This window comes from Thermobia domestica, chromosome 1, assembly GCF_964235325.1.
Source record: "Thermobia domestica chromosome 1, izTheDome1.hap1.1, whole genome shotgun sequence".
NCBI lineage: Eukaryota > Metazoa > Arthropoda > Insecta > Zygentoma > Lepismatidae > Thermobia > Thermobia domestica.
In genome coordinates, this window is record NC_137454.1 from 169087624 (window position 1) to 169099044 (window position 11421).

The 11421-nt window shown below is 36.6% G+C and overlaps 1 protein-coding gene across 2 annotated transcripts in view; it reads right to left on the minus strand.

Annotated features, from left to right (window-relative positions):
- RpL26 (ribosomal protein L26) overlaps positions 1-6234 on the minus strand; it is a 39558-nt gene extending 33324 nt beyond the window's left edge. The window contains exon 1 of one of the 2 annotated variants that reach the window (XM_081766431.1): positions 6087-6234. The gene's annotated coding sequence lies outside the window, so the exon portion shown is untranslated. Of the gene's footprint in view, positions 1-6026; positions 6046-6086 lie in introns of those variants that run through there. The other variant, XM_081766439.1, reaches the window with a different exon arrangement.
- Positions 6235-11421: the final 5187 nt, after the last annotated feature.

The window sequence follows — 11421 nt, forward strand, 5'->3', positions numbered from 1 at the left end:
TATTTGAGTCGACTTTGGCTCTGACCTATTTATACATAAATAGATACCAAAGATACTTCTGATTTCAATAAATGCTTCTGTGGGATCTGTATGATCCACCCCCTACTAAAAAAGTACGGCATTTCGATGTATTTTATCAATAGTAAACATTATTAAAACGAAACAATATTTAGAATTTTTCTTTGATTGTAATTGCATAACAGTAACAACCATAAAAAAAATCACAAAAAAAAAATCATAAATTTATATGAAAAAAGTCGCTTTTGTAAAATAATCTGAGTAATGAATGGGGAAATGGGAGTGAAACGTGATAACCCACAAATGTGTGTTCATCAAGATTTTACGGATAGTTACACTTTTACGAACATTTTTCGTTTTTTGGTTTAAACCAGCCACCCCTGGTTATAAATAAGAAAAACTGGAAATAGGTGAGGTGAAGATTTACAATAGGAATCCATATATAAATTCATTGCATATACAGGGTGTTTCAAGACAACGTTCGGAGGTGACTCCTCACACCAAGATACTCACGCAACAATTTTTATGGAGGCAGTTTTTCTACGGGCATATAATTTGAAGTACTCACCAAACTACCTTTACAAAAATTGTTGCAGAAGTACTGAAGGATTCTGAAACACGGCTATTTGGATAGGGCACATACTAGTTCCTAAATAAAGTCTTGACCCGACTACGGTATGTCCCATAGTTTTGGAGCTATGGACAGGGTTTGCCCAAGTGGGCCCAGCCCGAAAAAACCCGGTGGGTTTTTTCGGGTTGGACCCACCTGAAAAAACCCACTTTAAAACCCGCCTGGGTTTTTGATCTATTTGTTAGTATATTATTGGTACAACTAAGGTGATCACATTGTAATTGATTTTTATCAGAGTTTAGACTTTTCTTGGGCGAATTAGAGGCTTTCACGTTAAGGTATACAACAACATTCAACATAAGACCTTTATAAAGTTCTGAATGCACTAAATGATTAATAAAAACTTACCTTAGCTTGACATAGTTATACAACAAATTAATGTATGGATTATGCTTATAGCCTATTTGAAGTAAAATAAGCAATTTTGTACTTTAGAAAATATTTTCCGTGAATAGTGTGCTCGTCGACTTGGCGACACCGAAGGACATTATCACTCATACGTTTGACGGGTTTAAGGTCATAGGTGCCGGTACTAATAGTACATATGTAAATACATTAGTAAAACTATTAGTATTATTTCTTCCTTTGATGTAAAACAGAAGTTTCTTTAACTAAAATTTGGTTTTCCAACAATAACAGTTTAGTTCAGTCAAATTTCCGTACTAGTGGAAGATTTTATGTACACGCCGTGAAAGAAGTGCTCGGGAAATTCCCGAATTAAACGCAGAAGGATCGGAAATGAATACTTCAACAATAAAACGATTTATTTTACGCTTAAGCCTGCCCTACGTCCCGTAAAAAACGGGACAGTCCCGCTTTGGGCCCGTGTCCCGCGTCTCCGTAAAATTAGTCGGGACAGGAAAATGTCCCGTATTTTAACTCCGTTCCATTTCTGATATCAATATCAGCTTATTCGAAAAGTGAAACAAAAAATTCTGACATTGGCTGGGAATCCTGTAATTATGAATGAACACTACGCTGTTGCATGCAACAGTTTCGAGGAAGTTATTACACCATCCTGTTCGACTTGATAGCGAGCGAAATTTGCAATGCTACTTTTTCCATTGCACTTGGTGGAAACTTGAATACACTCCGAAAAAAAAGGATGGCTTTGAGTGTTTTTACATTTACAAACACAGGGAAGATGACAACTTTTCTCCGGCAACACATTAGATAAGTTAACAAGAATTATAATCCTTTTCAGAGGCTAGGGGCACAGAATTGTGCTTTGGTCCAGGTCTTAGAAAAATGTAAATCTGGTCCTGACAATTACACACGACACAAGGAGAAAAATCAAATTAAACTGACGAACGTAATTTTGGCAAATACAGCCATGTAAATAAATATTGCTAAACGCGCGAAGAATATTGAAGGTAGATTGTACCACTGATTTAAATAATTTACCTATTGTTTTCCTGTAAAGCATTCTTATAGCACACCTTAAGTTTTTAAGCATCTTCAGTCTGTACAATTAATTGCAGGGTAATACGAACAGAGAAAAGCAGCTGCTGCTTAGTGAACTTTCGCCTATTATATTCTTGAAAAAAAAAATTAAATAAAATGAAATCTTTTAGTCTCACGGTTATACATGCTATGCTCAAGGTGGTGGTGATGATGAGAAATGAATGAAATGACGGATGAAGAAAGTGGGAGGAAACGTGAGAATCCCGAGAAAACCCACACACAAGGTGTTTGTCCACCACAAAGCTCACTTGGCGCGAGCTGAGATCGAACTAAGAACCCCATGCACTAGAGGTGAACGCTCTACCACTGAGTCACCAATTATACTTTTGTTCATAACCAAACTACAGTTAATTGCATTGTGTTGTAAAGTTGAGGGGGGAGGGGAATCTGAGGTGTCCCGTACTCTCATGGAGAAAATATGGCAGGTTTATTTACACTGTAAGATGTTAATTTCATATAAGACATTTTAAACCATTTATTTATTTCATACAACATGAATTGTATCTTTGTTTTAAATTCATAGACCCCTTTCGGTATTCATATTTGGCGAACGTCAGTCAGGCTTGTGGATGACTTGATCTACATTTGTTCGTTTGTCTGCCGAGCTCCTTCACGCTATGCGGTTAATGTACGCGTCTTCGGCGTGGGACCCGGGTTTGCTTCCCGGAGGGAGCTCATGTGGTTTGGATTCCACCTTAAACAGTAGGTCCCGTCTCATATGGCCTCGCTGCTGAAAGGGACCTTAAACACCAACTCAACTCGTTTGTCTGCCTCTACCACACACACTACAGGGTACAATTTTCGGCCTTTTAAGTTAAAATTTTCAGAGTACAAGCACGAGACACTGTAAATTTCTTGTATAGATATTGGCGGCATACCAACGTAAAATATCAAAATGGCGGCCATTTTTTCAGACCAGTGAGTATCCACGCTACGAAGAGCAATTTTCAGTCTTTTAAGTTGAAATTTTGACTGTGGAAGCACAAAATATGCTAAATTTGCTGTATAGATTTTCTCGGCGATTGAATGTGAAATTTCAAAATGGCGGCTATTTTTTTCAAAACAGCAGCGAGTAGAAAATTGTTGCAAGTTGTGACAATGACAATCTTGAAATATTTCGAAAAAACCCATATGGGCCCAGGTGGGTTGGGCTTTTTCAAAAATGCCCGGGTTTTTTCAAACCCTGGCTATGGACCTTTAAAGTTTTTTTTTTTTTTTTTTTTTTTTTTTTTTTTTTTTTTTAAGTTTTCGCCAATCTATAACTCCGAAAGGAAGCGTCCGTGCACCCAGGTTGGTCTATACTTTTCGTCTTCCCTTGGTGTGAGGAATCACCTCCCAAACGTTGTCGATGTTGTTTTGAAACATCCTGTATACAGCGGAAGGAAAAAAATGAGAACACCAGACAGTATAAAAGAGGTAGCCAATTCAAACACGATTTGCGTCTGAATGGTACATGTCGCTGTGGTCACCGGTATATCCTGTAAGGTATACAACCTGGCCAATCGAACAGATGTGCCAGTTACAGTTCAGCGACCGGTACAGACAAGTTATCGCGAAGCTGACAGTTTCAAAGAGCACAAATTCAGGGGTCACGTATGGTGGGAGCTTCCATGACGAAAGTAGCGGAAATGTTTCGTGTATCAAGAGCCACACAAGTTCTTAAATACGAGTGTTCCGAAGAAAGAAAGAAAGAAAAAGCATCAGTGAAGCACCCGCGTGACAGAGGAAGACGCATATTGGGTAGGATTGTGACGAAGATCATTGTCACGCCACCGAAAGTCACATCTGAACTGAATACAGTGCTTACAAACTCTGTTAGCGTCAGAACAGTCGGAAGAGAACTCCATACGCAAAGGTATTTATGGCAAATCGGCAATTTCCAGACCACCTGAGACTGTTGATCATGCTCCTATATGGAGACAGTGGTGCAATGCCCATAAAAAACTGGACAATGTAGAAGTGGAAGACTGTCATCTGGTCGGACAAGTGTACCTTTACATTGTTTCCACCTCCTGGCCGAGTTTACGTGTGGAGAACGCCAGCACAAGCATAAATACAGATTGTCTGTTACCAAAAAAGAAGCATGGCGGTGGTTCAGTGATGATTTGGACAGCCATACTCTGGTAATTCTTCCGGATCCATCGTCATCCTGCATGGACACGCCACTGTCAAGGACTATGCAACCATTTTGAGTGACCAGCTGCATCCCATGGTACAGCGGTGGACACTTCTAAATGGTACAGCCATATGGAGATTTACGGCTAAGGTGTACCATTTAGAAGTGTCCACCGCTGTACAAACTGTTTCCAGATGGTAATGTCGTGCTTGAAGAGGCCCTGTTCATGAAGCTCATATTGTCCAAGACTTGTTAAAATGTCACGTCTGCCATGGTCTCCACAATCGACATACCTCAATATCATTGTACCCCTGGGCTGTTTTGGAGACCAATGTGCGAACCCGCTACCCAAAACCATCGTCCCTACAACTTGCAGCTACTTCGGCAGAAAAATGGTACAACATTCCTTTGACAACCACACGCGACCTGTATTTCGCCATTCCCCGTTGATCGCACGACGTTCTGCATACCAAAAATTGACCTACTCGCTATTAAGAAAGAGAAGGTGAATTTTTTCAGGTGCTACCATATTTTTGCTTATCCCCTGTAAGTCTTTTCACTAAATTGACTATTTGTTCGTTAACAATTACTTTCGGTGTGGACTTCTATTTCTCCATGCAGATTCATTTCAGGAGACATGGTTCGTATTTATGTACTAGTTTTTCTAACATTCATCCACATGAGCCAGGGACACAACCTAGTATTTGAGAGAAGAAACTAAATAACAACTTTTTTTTCGATTTTCGTGTGATATGGCGATACAGCATTAATTTTTTTTATTTTTGGATATAGCTGCATCAGTTCCCGAAGGAGCAGGACGCTCATACTTTTAGGGATTATTCATTGAGTATGTACGAACTTACAAAGGCGGTAACAAACCGACTTTTATTTATTTATCGACTGATACGAAAATAAAGAACGTACCTGTACTTTATATCTGCATGTGTAGTGCCCTTGTACTTTATCTATGACTGTGTGGGGGGGGGGGGATTTAACGCATATCGCATGTCTTGTGCACATGGATACTTCATACTATTACACTACGTAGAAAATTTATGTTATTTCATATAGAAGTGGTAATAGAACACAGAAGAAACGCAGTTCAGGGAGTTCTTATGTATATTACTTTTTTTTTTTTAAATGAATCTTCAACCATAACAGTTCAACTATACCTCTAGACATCTCATACACCCAATATAAACTCAAAAATCCAAATACTTACCAAAATTACTAATACTTAACGTGAAATACGAAATGTATCAACAATGCACCACTAAATTGCAAAAGAGGAGTATAGAATTGAAAAAAACGGATTTCGAACCGAGAATAGAATTCTGCCGCAATAGAAGGCAGTAAGCACTCGATTTTACGTAAGTCTACCCTACAAAGAATTAACTACACCGTCCCATTATAACCTTTGGGTTAAATTCCATTAAGACCTATAGCCATTACTAATATTGGGGTATACCGAACAGAATCAAAACTAACCTAACGTCAGCTTAATAAACTGGCGGAGATTTACAGTATTTATGCTAAGCGTCGTTATCATCATATAGTTTAGGAACGGTGATAGTATAATTGTTTTGTAATACATATATAATATTTAAAATTACCAACCATATATTCGGAACAAAAACATGAAAATTATAGTCTTTATTCACGCACTTCAATTTCACAGAACATTCACATGCTTCAATTGAGGATATCTAACTCCTACAATATTAAAATAAAATACTTATTATATCAGTATAATTTTAACAACAACATTATGTATGTTACTTAAGTAATATATAATACCGATCACCATATCAGTTTCACCCCAAAATTTAATTCGATTAACACCGATTCCGTACTTACACGTTACAATACGTTCCACATAAAAAAAGAGAGGCTTCTGCTTCCTTGCCAACATCCGCTTCCGGCAGCAAGGCTGCTAAGTAAACTTAAAATTTAATCCTAGTTCAGAGATACTAAAATCACTAAAATCATTCCAGATAGGTTCTTGGATTTCATTCCATGAGCTTCGTCAACGCAAGGTATTTACGTTTTGCTTTGCAATTGACGCAAATTTAGCGTAGAATGTTACAAAACGTTTTTTTCGCGTTGCTTTACAACGTATGTGTCCGTTTGTCCCAGTAAATCTGTGATGCCTGAAAACAGCATTTGGTAAACATGATTGATTGTTGACTCATTTCTTTTCTGTCATTGTTCTTTCAAATGTTAGGTTCTTCGTAGATGAACATGCGGCTCTTCTTGCCATTTTTAAAAGTCTTTGGTTTAACGTTTAAGATGATTACGTGTGCAGCTTATTGGTGTATAAACACCAGCGATAAGAAATTAAATTAAGAAAATCCCATCTATCGAGGGATGAATTCAGGGGTAGCCCGGGGGAATCTCCCTCCGAAAAAAAATGATTATCCCTCGGAGAAACTTTCAAACTTTCAATCAGGAAATGTAGAAATTACGTCACCCAATTATTTGTTTTTCTTTCCGTGCTTTTCTTTCCGGATCAGACGAAATCCTATCTCTCAATATACATATAAATGACACAGACCAATTCTATATAAATATTAAATATGTACTGCACAATACGTTTACCGTAGGAAACTACAACCATCAAAATTTAACTTAGTGGTTTATGCATTTCCAGGATAATATCTGCCATCCTGTTATACCTAACGCGTTGAAAATAATTAAATTTCATTTTTCAGCTAAAATAATAATGAAATCACGTCAAAAAACAACCAAGAGAAAACAAGTCTCTGTTATAAGAAAAAAATTATTCAGTTAATTTAAAATTACCTATAAATTATTCCAATACAAATATCTCTTGTAAATTTATTCCTTCGTTTATTTCAATAGTACAAGATGATATACCCAAGTAATTAAAACGGTCTTTCTTCGTTTTTCTGGTTGGTATAAATTTATCCTTTCGTTTGTTCAAATAATACTAAAGGTACATAAATTTTGAGATAGTGAAAATCAGCGGCGGCCGCTGAAGGGGAGCCAATGTGCCGTGGGACTACCACAAATAATACAAAAATAATCTAAATAATATTTGCATCTTAATGAATAACAAACTTTTTAATTTTATGCGCAATACTTTACTTGCAACGTCATCATTGCTCACGAGAAGCTGGTTTGAGTCGCGCGCAGTGATTGAATGCGTTCAGAATTACTCGCATGATAGAGTACATAGGCCTATCTCTACTCTGTTAGGCGGGCTATACACTATAGGATAGATCCTAGGAAATCTCTTACGATTTGTCCTAGAGTCAAAATCTCAACGTATATGACATCAGATCTCATGTCATTTCCTGTGTTCTGAACGATCCTATGAGATTTCTCCTGTTTAGAGCACGCTCTATTTCGGAAAGAAAATTCGTAAGATTTCGATTTAAGCGACATCAGGTGAGAAAAAGTGAAAACAAAACAAGCAAAAACACAACTGATGAGGTATCGTCTGATCGTACAGATTAACTTTACCACTCGAAATAATTGTTGAAAAATTATAATTTATCACTGTTTTCTAAATGATTTACGTTAACCGACATGAAACTTATTCACATAACATAAATAAAATCCCTCAAGAGTACCATCACAAGCAGTTGATGATAAACTACAATTCTTTTACGATTTGCGTACAAATACGGGGTCCGGATATATAGCATAAAAACTATAGTGTAAAAAACGCAAACCAAGTTGTGCTAGGTGGCCTCTTGAAACTTCGAATGCTATCTAACAGTCAGGGCAGGGCGAAGCCGGGGTCCGAGCGTCAGTAAGAGGGTGCGAGCGAAGGAAGCAGGCGCGTCAGTTAATGTAGTGAAAACGAGTGGGTTTCGGCAATGATACGAGTTTGAATAGCAATTGTCATGATATCGTGGTGGTAGCGCTCCACTTGTAAACATAAACTCTAGCTTCTGTAAACTATACAGAAATAAACCGGCGGTGGAAAATAGTATCACCGGTCATCTTTCATATACATTCACTTAGGTAAGTGTTTCGGAGAAGGGGTCCAAAAGTAGGCAAAACATACAAAATTTACAGGAGAAATGGAAGATGCAAGTACTTAGACCTAACCATATCTAACCTAATGAAATTAACTAACTTAAACTAACCTAATATTAATAGAAGTATGCGAAATTCTGTCACTTTTTAAAAATTAGCTGGAACCATATACTAATATAATCTGACGTAACATAACCGTAACTAACCTGAACCAGCCTAAACTAAACTAATGTAAATAGAAACTACCGAAATTGCAACATTTCTTAGAAAAATTAGCTGGACCCTTTCTGCTAAACATTGTCTCTAACCTATTTTATCCGTCGTTAAAACATTTATAATAATTTTACACTATTAACCCTACAATTGTAAACAATATACAGCTGTTTTACTTTGTATTTAATTCTGTTGTTTGCAGAAATTTGATCCTTGTAAATATATCTTTCCATGCAAAGTATTAAATTTTATTTGTAAATCTTGTAACAAGTGGTACACCAAAAGTATTCCAGCACCCTTCTGACATTTATGTTCTTTTTTAGAGGTATCCAATTTAAAAATATAACGCCTGTTATTAATATCAGTGGGATGTGCAGTATGGTTAGCATAGTAATCCTTCAATTTTGTACTTTTATTAAATAGAACTATTTCACAATGTTGATAAAAGTGATTCGGTCAGACAGGAAAACTCTTCACGTGTATGGTACAAAAAGGGTAGGATTTCCTACAAGATATGTCATAACATTTTTCCGAAGATAAATCCTAAGATATTTCCTACGATTGATCTCGTGGTGTATAGCGCGCATTAGTGCCAAGTTCTCTCGTGCTCTCCCGACTGTTCCAAAAATGGTTTGTGCGCATACTCGTTAGTTGGAGAGCAGGAGGAAAATACGAAGAAATAACTAGCGATTTGTGCCAGGATCGAAGGTGGCTCAAAGCGGGAGATTTGTTTCGTCTTATGTTTTGCTGCTCTAGGAAAGGGGGCTTTGGTTTGGAGTTAAGTCGCCTGGAATTCTAACACGTGACTCCTGATTCACTTGTTCCTATTGCAGTGATTCCAAACTACTTACTTATTACATATCAATATGTACCATCTAGATTTGACCCTCCCAAAAATCGATTTGGAGTTTATTTCGTTATTGTGTTTTCAACCCAGGTATGATCCCCCCTGATTGAAACGTAAACACATTGTGCGGTGTGCGCCTGAGTGTTTGTGATGTTGAATGTGGTATGTGTATGAACTTGTCAATTATATATTTTTGCTAAGTTTTGATGCTGAGTACTGTGTTTAAGTGTAGTGCTGTTTTCTTCTTTCTCTATATTTGTAACTATTTTCCGTGAAACCAGAACAATACATTACGATGAATGTGGCAAGTAATTTAAGTGAAATATCCGTTTTCATCCCTATCATATGACGACAAACTAACTGGAAGCAGGAAATTCAGGAAAGCAAATGCCTAATTTAAAATTGTGTGTTAAGCAAGTGATCCGTAATAGGGAAAGATTGTATCAATTTAACATGAACATATATTTGAAAAACAGTTCGAATTTGTGGTTGTGATGTAGCCAATCCTTTATTTTCTTTTCCGTGTGTTATTTGGGGGAGGTCGCAATCTGGACAAAATCTGCTTTATGTTCATAATAAGTTTACTGTAGGCACAAACAACTTCATTCTAAATAACTCTCTCTCTCTCTCTCTATATATATATATATATATATGTATATATATATATATATATATATATATATATATATATATATATATATATATGTGTGTGTGTGTGTGTGTGTGTGTGTGCGTGTGTGTGTGTGACTGTAAGAAAATAATGTTATTTGTGCCTTTACATGTACGGCGTTTATTTATTGTCTACGTTTTGGCACTACCATATCATATACTCAGGAGCCGCCACAGGTGAAAATGGTCCTTCTCCGGGTTTTTCTTTTCTGTACCACTATGAGCAAAATAAATTACGCGTCTCTTTATTTTGATGTTTTTTGAAAATATCTCCGTTTTCTTTATATGTTCGAAACTTCGGAAGGTTTCCCCACCAGGAAAGGTCAATAATAAACCCGTTTTTAATATTTGTGTTAGATATTAGCTTAAACAAAAAAGTATTAAATCGACCGAAATCACGAGAATTGCCAACTCTGCTAAAGTGGAAAATTTTCAAGAACGAGAGGGGGATCTATAGTTCAACACGAAGCAGCGACATCTATGTCATTGAGAGAAACGTGGATTAAATCTACAAACGAAACTTTTAACGAAACATTTCTAATATGTCTTATTATATGCATTATCTGCGAACTCCAAATATATGAATCTATGCTAAGTATTAACGTATAGATAGAGCAAAAAGTGGAAGTTACCTATGGAAAAGGACCAATTGGTAGCACGACCGTAATGAAAAATCGTCTTTACCGTAGAACAGGTTCAGTTCACGTAACGAAATAAGTAGCTTAGTTGGTTAAGCAACGAGTTTGTATGCCGGAGGTTTGGTTTGAACCCCATAGAAGTGCAATTGCCATTTTTATTATTGATTATTTTATTTATTTTTTATGTGGGAAAGAATCAAGTAGTAACATATGTGTAAAACTCATGATGATACCAAAAAATGTCGTTGTCGCACTTGCATTAGTGCCCCTAATTTTGTTTGCAAACAGTTTCGTAATTATTTTTCTTTGCTCACTGCTCACCTTATGCTCACTGGTGCGTAACGAATGTTTTCCAGTATGTGTTAATTCTAATTTGGAGAATTTTATAAAGTTTCACAATGTTTATCATTAAATAGTCTTCTATCTACTTGTTTGAATATTTTGATAACAGATTTCCCTATTAAATGTTTAATTTTCCTAGATGTTTAATTACGGAAAAGTTTTACAATGTATTTGTCTTGAAATTGTTTTGAATTTACCACATGAGGTAAGTAGCCCGAAGGAGGAGAACTCAAGTAGCTCATATTCTACGTAAAAGCAACCTATTGTAGACTGATGATGCTTCTTACCTTCAGCACATAATCTTTACGTTAGAGTCAGACAGAGAAAAATCCTGTTTTTTCCTCCCCTATGATCACCCATTTTCAATTTCTATATACCATGGTTCGTGACACAATTTCGGTGCTCCAAAGACATTCATATACTAATACTACTACTACAAATACTACTACTGCTAATAATAATAATAACAATAATA